The 18,436-nt window shown below is 45.0% G+C and overlaps 1 pseudogene; it reads right to left on the bottom strand.

Moving 5' to 3' along the window:
• Window positions 1–612: 612 nt before the first annotated feature.
• Window positions 613–751, bottom strand: LOC119282957 (annotated as a pseudogene).
• Window positions 752–18,436: the final 17,685 nt, after the last annotated feature.

Raw genomic sequence — 18,436 nt, 5'->3', positions numbered from 1 at the left:
GAACATCATTGTCAAGTGCAAGACGACTAGCAGAGATTAGGCTTTTGCTAGCTTCTGGGACATGAAGGATATTATTTAGGTAAAGATCACGATCAGGGGTACGAATAGCTGAATGACCAACATGTTCTATAGCCATACCTGACCCACTAGCAGTGTGGATTTGCTCGTTCCCAGTGTAGCGGTCACAGACAGTCAGCTTCTCAAGATCCCCTGTGATGTGATCGGTGGCGCCGCTGTCAAGATAACAGTTGGTATCCACCCCATATTGAGGTGCTGCCAGGTTCGCCGTCCTCTCTTCTCCTCCTTGGTAGGCTTCATCATAGCGTTTCCAGCACTTCCACGCTGGATGACCCAGTTTGCCACAGATCTGGCACTGGATCCTAGGTGCAGGGGCATTGTTGTTGTAGTTGCCCCCACCACCGTTGTTGTTGTAGTGGCCGCCTCCTCCTTGTCCACCGTGACCGCCAGGCTTGATGTAGGGGCGGCCACGATCACCACCGTTGTTGCCGTTGCCGTTGCCGCCACGGCCACGGCCACGGTCACCACGCCCGCGGCCTCTGGTGGCAGCGTTAGCGGAGGACTGCGACACTCCACCGCGGAGCTTCATCCGCGTCTCGAAGCTGATGAGCTGTGAGAACAGCTCAGGGACGATGATCGGCTCCACTCTGGAGCACATGGCGGAGACCACAGGATCAAATTCCTCGTCCAAACCAGCGAGGATGTGAGAGACGATGTCATCATCGTCGATCTTCTTCCCTGCAGCGACGAGTTCATCGCACAGAGACTTCACTTTTCCGACGTAGTCGGTGATGGAGGAGTTCCCCTTCTGCAGATTGGCGAGGGTGATGCGCACGTTGACCGTCTGGGCACGAGTGTGAGATGCAAGCATCTCTGCAATCGTGTTCCAGAGTTCAGCCGACGTGTGACAGGTAGCGACCTGGATGGCCATCTCACGGGGCAGAGTTGCCCGAAGGTAAGAAAAGACTTGCTGATCTTGAGCATACCAGGTCTGGAACTCCGGATTGGGCTTCGTCGTCTTGGTGTTGCCGTCAGATGAGGATACTTCAAGTTGCATGGGTGGCACCGGGTGATCGACGTCGAGGTACTGCTCCATGCGGGCTCCTCTGATCGCCGACAGAACTGTCGCCCGCCATAGGGCTTGGTTGTTCTTGCTGAGCTTCTCGGAGACGGCATGTACAAATGGAGAGGATGGGAAGGAGTTTGAAGGTGTCGCCATGGATGATCTCGAGAAGTGCTCTGATGACCATGTAAAATCTAGGGTTGGCTGCGTTAAGCGTGTTGCCTCTTGGCAGGGACGCCTTGGTGTTTATATAGACATGAGGATTACAAGATATGGCGCAGGTAGTTGGTTCGGGTATCAACTTGCCCTCTACTTCAAGCTACGTACAAGATAGAGACTATCGTGAACCAACAACCTGCGCCTCAATTACAACACGTTACATTGTCACGAGTACAACTACGGCCCTACTATTTTAACAGGAAGGCCATCCATGAGCAAAACTTTCAGACCCAACGTATTATGAACCACTTCATCAACAACTAGATCAGGGAGCTTAATGAGTGCAGACCCGAAAAGAACCTGACCACTCACGTTGCGATCAACAGGAACGCTTCGTGAAGATGGATTCCCCTAGGTGCTGGCTGCTGCAAAATCCGAGTTGATGGGGCCACCTCGCGAGCATCAAATGATTGTTCTTGCAGTGCAGTATGCAGCAACGCGTCAGGCAAATTCCTCAGCGCATCGGCCATCAGATGTTCAGGTATCAATGATCCGGCGACGCTCGTAGCGCTGGTCTGTAGAGAAGCCCTTTCCCTTGCCCTGTACTTCTCTATCTCATGGGTTAGTAGCTTTGGACTGCAAGGAAGTTGTAACTAACATCAACAAGGGCACGGGTGGGCTCTACGCTAGCATTATAAAGGAGATCAAGTCAATGGTTTGCAGTTTACGGAGTGCTCCTTCATCTTTGAAGGGCACGAGACGAACTATCAGGCATGTAGCCTCGCCAAACACACTTTGGGACTTTCCTTGGGCGCTATCTATGGCTCCTAAACCCACCGGATTTATCTTGTATTCCTTTGTATTTGAACAATGATCAATAAACAAGAGTCTGTTTTGACTAGAAAAACCTAACCGCGTTGGGAAACACTAAAAAGCTCGGCACGCAAACAACAGGAGAATTTGCACTACACGACTACTACAATCCCACATATGGTGGGCCTTTATTATCCCAGCTCGTGACCCCGTCTAACTAGCATGTGAGCAAGAGAGCTGTATCTCGCTTCTAGCGGTTATGCGAAAGTTCTACACAAGTTCGTGGAATCTCCTATCAGTTTTGGGAGGTTTCAAATGATTTTTTTGTCTTTTTGTGTGTTTTGCTTTACGGTTTTCATTGGTATTTCCAGTCTTTATTTCTTGGTTTGTTTTATTATTTTGATTTCCTTTTTCCCTTTTTATTTTTTTCAATTACAAGTCAATTTTGTTAACCAAACATGTACAATTTTTGTATACGCGTGTACTTTTTTTATGCACCTTCAATATGTTTCTACTACTTAATGATATTTTATATCTGTTTGAGCATTTTTTGTAAAAATTTAGATATTTTCACATATAATTCAAATGTTTTTTAACGATATGAAACACTTTTTGTTGTTACACACATTTCTTTAATAAATGTCACGAACACAATTTTAGAACTTGTGATCATATTCAAATGCCACTTACATTTTCCTGAATGGCACTAAACAATTTTCAAAACTGATCCTTTATTTCACATTCTTTTTTTTTCTTCCCATGTTTCTTTTGTTTTTATTTCGAAATATTCTAAAAATAAATTTAGATTAAATTTTGAATAAATTTATTAATGCATCTGAAAAATAATAAGCGTGTACTGAATTTTTTTCTAATGTATAATAAAATGTACAATGCATATGAAAAAAAGTGACATCAAAACATACTCCATATAAGAAAGAAGGTTAAACACGTATACGAAATGTCTTTGATGCATATAAAAAATTTACATGATGTACGGGAAAATGTAGAAATAAATAATTTTTTTATAAAAATGATAATTATATATTTGAAAAATACTGAATATGTATAACAAAAATATTCCTGGTTTATAGGAAAATGGATAATATGTATGGAAAAAGGTTGACACCAACAAAATATAAAATATTAATTATGTACTTAAAAAATGTTAACATTTATAAGAAAAATGTTTCTTATGTATAAGAAAACTAAAATCTGTATGAAAATAGTGGCATCAAAACATGTATCTGAAAAAATGTTAATCATGTGTTAAAAAGTGAAATATGTAAAATTAGTAATATTTTAGATGTATACGAAAAATGTACAGCAAAAAAAGTTAATCATATACGAAAAATGTACATTGTGTGTGAAAGAAATTAGACATTTGTTGAAAAAAAACCCAAGGAAAACTAATGTAAGCTGAGGAAAAAACAAAGTAAACCACAGAAAAAAAAGGGGAAAAAAGAAGAAACTTTTGCAAAACATTAGACACGGAGAAAATTGGGAAAACCTACCAAGAAAGAAAAAATGAAAATGTAAAAAAATAAGGAAAAAGGGCAAAGAAAAATGAAGTAAAAAACATGAACGAATGAAAATAATCCAAAGAAGAAAATAAAAAGTAAATAAACAGAAAACACCAATGCAAAAGGTCGCATCACAGTGGAAAATTGTGCTACCATAACTGGCCGGCCCTATACCTTCAGGCGAAGCCAGGCTACATCTCGGCGAAATCACTAACTGAGGTGTACTCGTTGCAAAGATCACTCCCATATCCCAGGTTACGACAAGTGGCGCTGCATATGCGCCACTTGTTGCAACCCGGGAGTTTTCCTATTTTTTCTAGATTCATTTATTCAAAATATTTTATCTTTTTAAACCGTCCGTCCAAATCTCAAACCGTTTTCACCGCTGAATTCCTCGCGTTGAGATCTTCAAAACTAGATCTCATGTTGATAGGTCTTGATGAACTTTTTCTCACAAAAAGAAGAAGGAAAAAGCCGAACGAAAAAACCAAGCCAGGAGCACGGGTTTTTCTTTACGAAAGAGGCGCGGCCATGCCTCTCGCTGAAGGAAAAAAAACAGAAAACACGATTTTTCCGTTTCCGAGAGGCACGACCGTGCCTCTCGCAAAAGCACAACTGTGCCTCTTTGCGGAAGCAAAACCATGCCTCTCACGGAAGGAAAAAAAAACAAAAAACTTGTTTTTTTTCTATTCCCGAGAGGCACGGCCGTGCCTCTCGAGTAAGGAAAAAAAGAAAACGCGTTTTTTTTTCCTGAGAGGTACGATCATGCCTCTCACGAAGGCAATACTGTGCATCTCGCGGAAGTAAAACCGTGCCTCTCGCAAAAGCAAAAAAACACTTTTCTGTGTGTTTTTTTCGAAAAGTTTTTGTTGGTTCAAAAGCTAAGGAAGACAGATGAAAACCCAAAAGGTTAAGAAAAATGAGAAAAAACAGGTTTAAAAGCCGAAAATGCGTGCGATAAAAAAACAAAATCAGCCCACCCGCAAGTGATCGTTGCGTGGCTCCTGAAGAAGCGTTCGTCAACTAATTGCTCCCACATCTCGGTCTAAGCGAGATATAGCCCTGACGGATAGGACTCGTGCAAGCAAAGCTATAGCGCTGCTCGCATAGTCGGATCTTATTTGATGATTATTTTGTCAAATTTTTGATGAAACGCGCAGGCCACTGGTAGTAATTATATTGGGCTGGCACATTAAGGCATTACACGTACTACTGCACGGAAGGTTCCTGATTGCCTTTTTTGTTTTTTTCCTTTTTATCAGTTCATTCATTCTTTTTTTCTTTTACATTTTAGATAAATATTCATTATTTTTTTGTAATTTTCTCGAAATGTTGTGATATTTTAATAATATCGATTTTTGAAAATATCATTTTTCAAAAATTATTTTGAGAATTTTAGAAAAAATTCACATCTTTAAAAAATGTTTCTATAAATTTTTTATGTCCAATTTTTATATAAAAAATAACTTTTTAGAAATAGTTTTTACTAAGTATTTTTATAAGACAAAACAAAAAACTCGAGTCACTGGAGTGTGTGGTAATGGGGTGGGCCAATCCGCGGACTTACTTGTTTGTTTCATTGACAATTTGACACACAACACGTCAAGTAGGAGGTCCCATCTGAGCCCACACTCCCTTCACTCAAACCGTTATGTCTCATTACTCGGTATTGCCACTAGGAATTTCAACTGCTCAAAAATGTCATCGCTTCGTTAGACACATGCTCAAAAATATCATTGGTCACCATTATTGTGATCTGAAATCTTTTTTGTCATGTTATAATGACATAAATACCTATGAACCAACATGCCAGCTCTTTCTCTATCTCACTACAATAAAGTATGGGGTCCACTTGATCCCAACAATGTTCTTATTTTCCTGTAAAATTATTTGCTTAGTTACTCTTGAAAAATGGAGCCACACTTATCATTGTGAGATTGAGAGAACTGACATGTGTGTCTAGGCTTATTTTTGTCATATAACATGGTCAACGGGTTTGACGCCAAAATAACAATGTCTAATGGCATTTTTGAGCAATCATCTAAGAGCAATCATCTAACGGAACGATGACATTTTTTAAATATCTAATGGCATTTTTGAGCAAGCATCTCACGAATTGATGCCATTTTTGAGTAGTTGTAACTTCTAATGGCAAAACTAAGTAGCGGGACACAACTAATGGCATAAATGATAAAATCCCCCCAAAAAAACCTGAGCCCCACTCCCTATTCTAAAAAAACATGCGTGTCTATCAAAAAAATAACTGACTGACAACAAATTATGTCGAGAGACCCTCAAGTAAGGCTTAATAAAGAGAATTGGCAATGGAGAGAATACAAGAATATGGACAGAAAATTGGTTACCGAGGGATGAGATGCTCCGCCCATATGGATGCATGGTGGCGAACCCACCCAGGTACGTGTCCGAGATTACTGACCCATCCACAGCAACATGGGACGTGCACTGGGTTCGGGAGATCTTCGTGCTGTTTGATGTCAAAGTTATCACCAATATACCCCTATGTACCCGTAATATCACTGACTTTTGGTATTGGCGCTTTGAGAAAAATAGGCAATTTTCTTTCAAATCGACATGCAATATGCTGGTGGCTACAAGAGAGCGCAGGGAGGCTTGGTTGGATGGCTCTGCGGGTGCCTCGGGGCACTAGAAGTGAGGAGAAGGAGTGGAAATCATTGTGGAAATACAAGTACTAGGGAAAACACACATGTTTCTATGGAGGCTTTCAAAGCAATCTTTACCGACCGAAGATGTTCGTTCACATCGACACATGTCAAACTCTTTGGCTTGCGATCTATGTGGGTCGCCGGACTCATGGCGACACTCGTTACTAGAATGCACCACTTCTAGGTGCACTTGGGCTTTGGTCGAGGAGGAGATTGGGCAGTCGTTGGTGGAAAACATGAAAACAAGTGCAAAACGTTGGCTATTTGCTCGGATGAAGTCATTATTGCATGTACAGTTCCGAAGCTATCTGTCACATTATGGGCTATCTGGTCAACAAAGAGGAAGGCCATTCACGAGAGAACTTTTCAGAGTCCGCAATCACTGTTTTCATTCACCACAAGGTTTAGTGGAGAATTGGAGATTGTAGAGGACAGTAAACCGGCTACTGCTCCACGCGCAAACGTGGGCAGGAATGTGCGTGCTCGCCAACGAGCACCTCCTATGAACCATGCAAAACTCCATGTTGATGCGGCAGTGAGAGCAGGACGAGGTGGCGCTGTAGATGTGGTGTGTAGGGATGTTGATGGAAATTATTTGGGCAGTACCGCTCTGGTGGTGCAAGGAGTTGATGATCCATGCATACTTGAAGCGATGGCATGCAGGGAAGCACTTTGTGCATCCGAAGACCTCCTGCTACATTAGTTTGTGGTAGCATCAGATGCAAAACAAATAGTTTGGGATATTATTCAAGGTTCTCATGGCAAACACGGAGCAATCATAAGCGAGATCAAAGCTCGCTCTACTGCTTTTTCTTGTAGGTTTATTTTTGAAGGCCGAGAGAGTAATATAGAAGCTCATAGTTTAGCTAGATTTGCTCTTAACTTATCCCCTGGGCATCATATGTGGTTTGGCCAACCACATAATGTAAACATTATCCCACTCTCTATGAACTATGCTGAATAAAGACTAGGCCTTATCCCTAAAAAATACAATAAATTATTTTTTCACGAGCAATGCAGGAGAACTGCAAACCATTGTTTGAAATTGACAAGTTGGCACAAGGGGAGTCTATGCTCACACTGCATATGAAATACTCCCTCCGTCCCATAATATAAGAGTTTTTTGACATTACACTAGTGTCAAAAATGTGTAATGTAAAAACATTCTTATATTATGGAACAGAGGGAGTAGTAAATAAACTGCATACATTCGAAAGCATAGAGAATTCCAACAAGCATCATCCACTAACAAGGAAGCTCACTCCTTTAGCTTGGTGTGTGTTCTATGAGGATGCGTGATGTTTAGGCCATCTATTAAAAAAACATGCACAAGCAATGTCCGGCTTTAAATTAATAAATTTAATGACAATAAGGTAACAAAGTTCAAGAGTACATCAACGGTTACATAAAAGGGTACAAAGCTCAACTGCAAGAGGAGCACGATTAGGGATAAACGAACACCTAGCTAATCTTCGGCGTTCCGGTGAGCGACATGGAGATGCTTGAGATTGATGAGAATTGTTAGAGATATATTTGGTCTACATATATTTGGTACTCTAGGATTTGTAGTCCGTCGCCTACCTTATCTCTATGAGAGACTTTTTGCCCTTCAAGTTTGTACTCTTATATATACTCATCCGTGAGGCTCAATACAACATCCATTATATTTTGTCAATTTCCTCTCTCCCTTCTAACATGGTATTAGCCTTACTTCGATCCTAAACCCATCGTCGTTGCTTCTGCACCGGCGCGCCGCTCCTAGGACGGTTGGCCTTCATGACCGCCGCCGGGGGCCGCGTGGCCCGTATCGTCCGCCGGCCGTGTTGACCGGCTGCCCTAGAAGTATTTTTTTCGATCTTTGATCCCTCTCACGCCGGTCGTCTTGATCGGCCCTTCTTTTTTGGTTCTCCGATCTATAGATCGACTTGCATCGCCGGCCGCCATTCGTCATCTACAACGCGCTCTAGTTCGTCGACTCGGACAGATCAGTTGCCACATGACGTCTCGAACCTTCCGTGCATGCGTCGGGTGTGCTGGTCCGGCGGTCACTGCGCAGTAGTACTATGCTGACCCATCGGGCTGGCCGCCTCGCGACTCACGCGTCCCGCGCGACCGAGTTGGCTGATGGAGCATCTGCGCTGCCGGTCATCCGCGCGGCCGAGCGCATGAGGCCGCTCCCGCGGTCTTGGCTGGCCCTTCGTCCCACACCACGTAGCCCCCTCGTGCTTCTTGCGTGGGCGGGGTTCACTGCAGGATCTGGCGCCCGCATTGACCCATGATCCACTTGCATGGGGCGTGTTTGGTTGCCCGCGCTGCACCTGCATGGCATCTCAGATGCAATTTGTAGCTTGTTTGGTAAACTGCATGACCATCTGGGCCAGGCCCAGCTGATGTAAAAAGTACCCTCTCAGCCAGGCTGAGAGCTACGCCAGAATCGGCCGTTCCTCTCATGCATGCACGAGCTGAGCCCAATGCCTGCACCCACCTCTGCACCACACGTACAGTTTCGCGTGGGGGGTTGACCCCCTCGCCATAACTCCCGAATTTGCTTTCCTCTCGTGCCCAACACTGCTCCTCCCATCCCCTCTGCTCGACCTCGGATTCGTCGCCGCCGCCGTCTTCTCATCCTCGCCGCCGCCGCCGCCGCCGCCGCCTCCTCGTCCTCGCCGCCGCCTCCTCCTCATCCTCGCCGCCGCCTCCTCATCCTTGTCGCCGCTGCCGTCCCTTTTCGCCGGCTGTCGTCGACGGGAGATACACAGGGGAAGGAGCCGAGCTCGATCCGCCGCAGGATCGATGAATCCTTGCCAGGTTCACCGGACCTGGTGTGGTTGAGCCGTTGAGGACGAGCTGGGTGCCCTCATGTCGAGCGTTAGCGAGTGGATCCCGCGGTGACCAGAGGCTCGTCGCGTCTGGATCCCGTGACGACAGGGGACGCTGGGCGGTGGGGAGAAGCGGCCTACACGTGAGTCCGCGGATACAGGAAGACACTGGTCACCGGGGAGAAGCGCCCTACACCGGCGCTCGTCAAGGAATGACAGCAGCAACCAGATCCGCCGTGCTAGAGATCCCCTGTCAACATCCTTGTGAGCAATGATCTATTTAGTTTGTTGTCAATTTACTTGCTGTAAATGAAGTAGGACTCTACCACTTGATCATCTAGTAGTATTCCATATATATGGGATGATTCAATGGGATTTTCTGAAGTTCTGAAATTGTTCTGAAGAGCAGCACAACCGAAACAGCTATAGAGGAGTAGAGCAGGGAACGACGACTGCCAGTGATAACAAGAGAAGTTTTACTGAATTTGTCAAGAAAGATTTCCTGAATCTGAAATTCGGCTAGTGCCATGGCTGATGTCGCTGGTCATAGACGGCGTACAGTATTCTCTCGAAATGATTGCCTGTATTTGTTGTATTTGTAAACAAAGATTGCCGGTTAATTTTAGCTGAAGGAGACATGCTTCTCTTGTTTGCTGCAAACAACATGACCAGTTTACCAAACAACATCTCACTCAGCTTGTGGAACCTCATACAACCTACCAAACACATGTTCAGCTTGGCCAGTCCCACATCACACAAGCAACCAAACACACATCTGAATTTACAATTGCATTAGCCCAGCCAGGCCACACTCAGCCAGCATGCTAGATGCCATGCAGCAAAATGTGACCCGGGCAACCAAACACGCCCATGGTGTTGCGTCCGGTGCATGTCTCCATGCATGCACTTGTACGGATCCGCACAACGCGTGTCCCCGCCGGGTCAATCATCTGTCACGTCCAACGCAGTCGCAGATCGGGTCACCGAGTACACGCGCCTCTTCACCGTTGAGCAATGGGTTGGCGGTGCATCACCTTTGGACCGCAGTGTCGCCATCTGGTGGTTCTTTCTGCAGGTGCACTAACCCCGCATGCTGCCGCTGCGTCGTCCTTTCAGGTCGCAGTGCCGCGGCCCGCGGTCTATCGCCGCTCCGGAGCCGTCTGTTTCAGGCCGTTTCCGTGGCTGCACCGACCCTCGCGCTGCCGCCGCGTCACCCTGTCTGACCGTAGTGAACGTGGCACACGGTCCTTGCCGTCGCCCCGTGGTTCTTTTCGTGGCTACACCGACCTGCGCGCTGCCGCTGCGTCCCCCTTCGGGCCGTAGTGCCGCGGCCCACGCTTCACCGGCGCCCTGAGGTCGTTCGCTCCAGGACGTCTCCGTGGTTGCATGGACCCTCGCGCTGCTGCGTCGCCTCATGGGGCCGTAGCGAGCGTGGCACGCGGTCTTTGTCGCCGCCCTGAGGTCTTTCCGACGTCTCCCCGACGCGCGTGCTGCCGCTGGGTCGCTTCTTCGGGCCATAGCGTCGCGGCGCGTGGTCCACTCTGCCGTCCCCACGCGTCGACTTCGACGTTGTATGTGTCGTGCCGCCTCCCTAGGCACAGGAACGCCACCGTCTGCGTCGGTCTTCGTCTCGCTGTCGGGTTCTTCCTCGCCTACTTCGAGTATCGTCACCGCGCCTCTGACTTAGTCGCCGTCGCCGCCTCCTCAGGCCGCCGCGTCTTCCCGGTCCATGGCGACATCCTCGACACTGGCTACCCCGACTCGACATCGACCACTGTTGGAAATATGCCCTAGAGGCAATAATAAAAGTATTATTATTATATTTCCTTGTTCATGATAATCGTTTATTATCCATGCTAGAATTGTATTGATAGGAAACTCAGATACACGTGTGGATACATAGACAACACCATGTCCCTAGTAAGCCTCTAGTTGACTAGCTCGTTAATCAATAGATGGTTACGGTTTCCTGACCATGGACATTGGATGTCGTTGATAACGGGATCACATCATTAGGAGAATGATGTGATGGACAAGACCCAATCCTAAGCCTAGCACAAGATCATGTAGTTCGTATGCTAAAGCTTTTCTAATGTCAAGTATCATTTCCTTAGACCATGAGATTGTGCAACTCCCGGATACCGTAGGAGTGCTTTGAGTGTGCCAAACGTCACAACGTAACTGGGTGGCTATAAAGGCACACTACGGGTATCTCTGAAAGTGTCTGTTGGGTTGGCACGAATCGAGATTGGGATTTTGTCACTCCGTGTAAACGGAGAGGTATCTCTGGGCCCACTCGGTAGGACATCATCATAATGTGCACAATGTGACCAAGGGGTTGATCACGGGATGATGTGTTATGGAACGAGTAAAGAGACTTGCCGGTAACGAGATTGAACAAGGTATCGGTATACCGACGATCGAATCTCGGGCAAGTACCATACCGCTAGACAAAGGGAATTGTATACGGGATTGATTGAGTCCTTGACATCGTGGTTCATCCGATGAGATCATCGTGAAACATGTGGGAGCCAACATGGGTATCCAGATCCCGCTGTTGGTTATTGACCGGAGAACATCTCGGTCATGACTACATGTCTCCCGAACCCGTAGGGTCTACACACTTAAGGTTCGATGACGCTAGGGTTATAAAGGAAGCTTGTATGTGGTTACCGAATGTTGTTCGGAGTCCCGGATGAGATCCCGGACGTCACGAGGAGTTCCGGAATGGTCCGGAGGTAAAGATTTATATATAGGAAGTCCTGTTTCGGCCATCGGGACAAGTTTCGGGGTCATCGGTATTGTACCGGGACCACTGGAAGGGTCCCGGGGGCCCACCGGGTGGGGCCACCTGCCCCGGGGGGCCACATGGGCTGTAGGGGGTGCGCCTTGGCCTACATGGGCCAAGGGCACCATCCCCTAGAGGCCCATGCGCCAAGATATAGGAAAAAGGGGAGAGTCCTAAAGGGGGAAGGCACCTCCGAGGTGCCTTGGGGAGGATGGACTCCTCCCCCCCTCTTAGCCGCACCCCTTCCTTGGAGGAAGGGGCAAGGCTGCGCCTCCCCCCTCTCCCCTGCCCCTATATATAGTGGAGGGGAGGGAGGGCATCCATACCTGAGCCCTTGGCGCCTCCCTCCCTCCCGTGACACCTCCTCCTCTCCCGTAGGTGCTTAGCGAAGCCCTGCAGGATTGCCACGCTCCTCCATCACCACCACGCCATTGTGCTGCTGCTGGATGGAGTCTTCCTCAACCTCTCCCTCTCTCCTTGCTGGATCAAGGCGTGGGAGACATCGTCGAGCTGTACGTGTGTTGAACGCGGAGGTGCCGTCCGTTCGGCACTAGGATCATCGGTGATCTGAATCACGACGAGTACGACTCCATCAACCCCGTTCACTTGAACGCTTCCGCTTAGCGATCTACAAGGGTATGTAGATGCACTCTCCTTTCTACTCGTTGCTGGTCTCTCCATAGATAGATCTTGGTGATACGTAGGAATTTTTTTGAATTTCTGCTACGTTCCCCAACAGTGGCATCATGAGCTAGGTCTATTGTGTAGATTCTTTGCACGAGTAGAACACAAAGTAGTTGTGGGCGTCGATATTGTTCAATATGCTTGCCGTTACTAGTCTTATCTTGATTCGGCGGCATCGTGGGATGAAGCGGCCCGGACCAACCTTACACGTACGCTTACGTGAGACCGGTTCCACCGACAAACATGCACTAGTTGCATAAGGTGGCTGGCGGGTGTCTGTCTCTCCCACTTTAGTCGGATCGGATTCGATGAAAAGGGTCCTTATGAAGGGTAAATAGCAATTGGCATATCACGTTGTGGTTCATGCGTAGGTAAGAAACGTTCTTGCTAGAAACCCATAGCAGCCACGTAAAACATGCAAACAACAATTAGAGGACGTCTAACTTGTTTTTGCAGGGTATGCTATGTGATGTGATATGGCCAAAAAAGGATGTGATGAACGATATATGTGATGTATGAGATTGATCATGTTCTTGTAATAGGAATCACGACTTGCATGTCGATGAGTATGACAACCGGCAGGAGCCATAGGAGTTGTCTTTATTTATTTGTGACCTGCGTGTCAACTTAAACGTCATGTAATTACTTTACTTTATTGCTAACCGTTAGCCATAGTAGTAGAAGTAATAGTTGGCGAGGCAACTTCATGAAGACACGATGATGGAGATCATGATGATGGAGATCATGGTGTCATGCCGGTGACGATGATGATCATGGAGCCCCGAAGATGGAGATCGAAAGGAGCAAAGTGTTGATGGCCATATCATGTCACTATTTGATTGCATGTGATGTTTATCATGTTTATACATCTTATTTGCTTAGAACGACGGTAGTAAATAAGATGATCTCTTACAACAATTTCAAGAAGTGTTCTCCCCTAACTGTGCACCATTGCGACAGTTCGCTGTTTCAAAACATCACGTGATGATCGGGTGTTTTATTCAGACGTTCAAATACAACGGGTGTTGACGAGCCTAGCATGTACAGACATGGCCTCGGAACACACGCGAAACACTTAGGGTTAACTTGACGAGCCTAGCATGTACAGACATGGCCTCGGAACACGGAGACCGAAAGGTCGAACATGAGTCGTATAGAAGATACGATCAACATGAAGATGTTCACCGATGATGACTAGTCCGTCTCACGTGATGATCGGACACGGCCTAGTTTGACTCGGATCATGTAATCACTTAGATGACTAGAGGGATGTCTATCTGAGTGGGAGTTCATAAGATGAACTTAATTATCCTGAACATAGTCAAAAGGTTTTTGCAAATTATGTCGTAGCTCACGCTATAGTTCTACTGTTTAGATATGTTCCTAGAGAAAAAAAATTAGTTGAAAGTTGATAGTAGCAATTATGCGGACTAGGTCCGTAAACTGAGGATTGTCCTCATTGCTTCATAGAAGGCTTATGTCCTTAATGCACCGCTCAGTGTGCTGAACCTCGAACGTTGTCTATGGATGTTGCGAACATCTGACATACACATTTTGATAACTACGTGATAGTTCAGTTAAACGGTTTAGAGTTGAGGCACCAAAGACGTTTTTGAAACATCGCGAAACATATGAGATGTTTTGAGGGCTGAAATTGGGATTTCAGGCTCGTGCCCATGTCAAGAGGTATAAGACCTCCGATGACTTTCTTAACCTGCAAACTAAGGAGAAAAGCTCAATTGTTGAGCTTGTGCTCAGATTGTCTGAGTACAACAATCATTTGAATCGAGTGGGAGTTGATCTTCCAGATAAGACAGTGATGGTTCTCCAAAGTCATTGCCACCAAGCTGTTAGAGCTTCGTGATGAACTATAACATATCAGGGATAGATATGATGATCCTTGAGGTATTCGCGATGTTTGACACCGCGAAAGTAGAAATCAAGAAGGAGCATCAATTGTTGATGGTTGGTGAAACCACTAGTTTCAAGAAGGACAAGGGCAAGAAGGGATACTTCATGAAACGGCAAATCAGCTGCTGCTCTAGTGAAGAAACCCAAGGTAAAAAACCCAAACCCGAGACTAAGTGCTTCTGTAATAAGGGGAACAACCACTAGAGCAGAATTACCCTAGATACTTGGTAGATAAGAAGGCTGGCAAGGTCGATAGAAGTATATTGGATATACATTGTGTTAATGTGTACTTTGCTAGTACTCCTAGTAGCACCAGGGTATTAGATACCGGTTCGGTTGCTAAGTGTTAGTGACTCGAAACAAAAGGCTACGGAATAAACGGAGACTAGCTAAAGGTGAGCTGACGATATGTGTTGGAAGTTTTTCCAAGCTTAATATGATCAAGCATCGCACGCTCCCTCTACCAAAGAGATTGGTGTTAAACCTAAATAATTGTTATTTGGTGTTTGCGTTGAGCATAGACATGATTGGATTACGTCTGTCGCAATACGGTTATTCATTTAAGGAGAATAATGGTTACTTTGTTTATTTGAATAATACCTTCAATGGTCTTACACCTAAAATGAATGGTTTATTAAATCTCGATCGTAGTGATACACATGTTCATGCCAAAAGATAGTAATGATAGTACCACCTACTTGTGGCACTGCCACGTACGTCATATCGGTATAAAACGCATGAAGAAGCTCCATATTGATGGATCTTTGGGCTCACTCGTTTTTGAAAAGTTTGAGACATGCGAACCATGTCTATTGGTGTATATGCATGAAGAAACTCCATGCAAATGGACCGTTTTGACTCACTTGATTTTGAATCACTTGGGACATGCAAATCATACCACACGGGCAAGATGACTGAAAAGCCTCGTTTTCAGTAAGATGGAACAAGATAGCAACTTGTTGGCAGTAATACATTTTGATGTGTACAGTCCAATGAGTGCTGAGGCATGTAGTGGATATTGTTATGTTCTTACTTCACAGATAATTTGAGTGGATGTTGAGTACATTTACTTGATGAATCATGAGTCTGAATTATTGAAAGGTTCAAGTAATTTCAGGGTGAAGTCGAAAGATCGTCGTGACAAGAGGATAAAATATCTATGATATGATCATAGAGATGAATATCTGAATTACGAGTTTGGCACAGAATTAAGACATTGTGGAAATAGTTTCACAACTAATACAGCCTGGAACACCATAGTGTGATGGTGTGTCCGAACATCATAACTGCACCCTATTGGATATGATGCATACAATGATGTCTCTTATCGAAGTACCACTATAGTTTATGGGTTAGGCATTAGAGACAACCACATTCACTTTAAATAGGGCACCACGTAATTCCGCTGAGATGACACCGTATGAATTATGGTTTAGAGAAACCTAAGCTGTCATTTCTTAGAAGTTTGGGGCTGCGATGCTTATGTGGAAAGGTTTCAGGCTGATAAGCTCGAACCCAAAGCGGATAAATGCATCTTCATAGGACACCCAAAACAGTTGGGTATACCTCCTGTCTCAGATTCGAAAGCAATAAGGGATTGTTTCTAGAATCGGGTCCTTTCTCGAGGAAAAGTTTCTCTCGAAAGAATTGAGTGGGAGGATGGTGGAGACTTGATGAGGTTATTGAACCGTCACTTCAACAAGTGTGTAGCAGGGCACAGGAAGTTGTTCCTGTGGCACCTACACCAATTGAAGTGGAAGCTTATGATAGTGATCATGAAGTTTCGGATCAAGTCACTACCGAACCTCGTAGGGTGACAAGGATACGTACTACTTCAGAGTGGTACAGTAATCCTGTCTTGAAGGTCATGTTGCTAGACAACAATGAACCTACGAGCTATGGAGAAGCGATGGTGGGCCCAAATTCTGACAAATGGTTAGAAGCCATAAAATCCGAGATAGGATCCATGTATGAAAACAAAGTGTAGACTTTGGCAGAACAACTCGATGGTCGTAAGGCTGTTGAGTGCAGATGGATTTTAAAAGGAAGACAGACAATGATGGTAAGTGTCACCATTGAGAAAGCTCGACTTGTCGTTAAGATGTTTTTCGACAAGTACAAGGAGTTGACTACGATGAGACTTTCTCACTCGTAGCGATGCTAAGAGTCTGTTGGAATTATATTAGCAATTACTGCATTATTTATGAAATCTTGCAGATAGGATGTCAAAACATTGTTTCCTCGACGATTCTTGAGGAAAGGTTGTATGTGATACAACCGGAAGGTTTTGTCTATCCTGAAATATGCTAATAAGTATGCAAAGCTCCAGCAATCCTTCTGAGGACTGGAGTGAGCATCTCGGAGTTGGAATGTATGCTTTGATGATGATCAAAGATTTTGGGTGTATACAAAGTTTATGAGAAACTTGTATTTCCAAAGAAGTGAGTGGGAGCACTATAGAATTTCTGATGAGTATATGTTGTTGGCATATTAATGATCGGAAATGACGTAGAATTTCTGGAAAGCATATAGGGTTATTTGGAAAGTGTTTTCAATGGAAAACCTGGATTAAGCTACTTGAACATTGAGCATCAAGATCTATAAGGATAGATCAAAACGCTTAATAGTACTTTCAAATGAGCACATGCCTTGACGTGATCTTGAAGGTGTTCAAGATGGATCAGTCAAAGAAGGAGTTCTTGCCTGAGTTGTAAGGTATGAAGTTCGACCATGGCAGAATAGAGAGAAAGGAACGAAGGTCGTCCCCTATGCTTAAGACATAGGCTCTACAGTATGCTATGCTGTGTACCACACCTGAAGTGTGCTTTACCATGAGTCAGTCAAGGGGTACAAGAGTGATCCAAGAATGGATCACAGGACAGCGGTCAAAGTTATCCTTAGTAACTAGTGGACTAAGGAATTTTCTCAATTATGGAGGTGGTAAAAGAGTTCCTCGTAAAGGGTTACGTCGATGCAAGCTTAACACCTATCCGGATAGCTCTGAGTAGAGATACCGGATACGTATAATGGAGCAACAATTTAGAATAGCTCCAAGTAGAACAGTTATTTGGAATAGCTCCAAATAGAACGTGGTAGCTGCATCTAGGAGATGACATAGAGATTTGTAAAGCACACACGGATCTGAAAGGTTCAGACCCGTTGACTATAACCTCTCTCACAAGCATAACATGATCAAACCCAGAACTCATCAAGTGTTAATCACATGGTAAATGTGAACTAGATTATTGACTCTAGTAAACTCTTTGGGTGTTAGTCACATGGGGATGTGACCTTGAGTGTTAATCACATATCGATGTGAACTAGATTATTGACTCTAGTGCAAGTGGGAGACTGTTGGAAATATGCCCTAGAGGCAATAATAAAAGTATTATTATTATATTTCCTTGTTCATGATAATCGTTTATTATCCATGCTAGAATTGTATTGATAGGAAACTCAGATACACGTGTGGATACATAGACAACACCATGTCCCTAGTAAGCCTCTAGTTGACTAGCTCGTTAATCAATAGATGGTTACGGTTTCCTGACCATGGACATTGGATGTCGTTGATAACGGGATCACATCATTAGGAGAATGATGTGATGGACAAGACCCAATCCTAAGCCTAGCACAAGATCATGTAGTTCGTATGCTAAAGCTTTTCTAATGTCAAGTATCATTTCCTTAGACCATGAGATTGTGCAACTCCCGGATACCGTAGGAGTGCTTTGGGTGTGCCAAACGTCACAACGTAACTGGGTGGCTATAAAGGCACACTACGGGTATCTCTGAAAGTGTCTGTTGGGTTGGCACGAATCGAGATTGGGATTTTGTCACTCCGTGTAAACGGAGAGGTATCTCTGGGCCCACTCGGTAGGACATCATCATAATGTGCACAATGTGACCAAGGGGTTGATCACGGGATGATGTGTTACGGAACGAGTAAAGAGACTTGCCGGTAACGAGATTGAACA

This window comes from Triticum dicoccoides, chromosome 3B (genome assembly GCF_002162155.2).
Source record: "Triticum dicoccoides isolate Atlit2015 ecotype Zavitan chromosome 3B, WEW_v2.0, whole genome shotgun sequence".
NCBI classification, from domain to species: Eukaryota; Viridiplantae; Streptophyta; class Magnoliopsida; order Poales; family Poaceae; genus Triticum; species Triticum dicoccoides.
The sequence above is the reverse complement of the archived record's forward strand: the minus strand, read 5'-3'. Positions and strand labels throughout refer to the sequence as shown.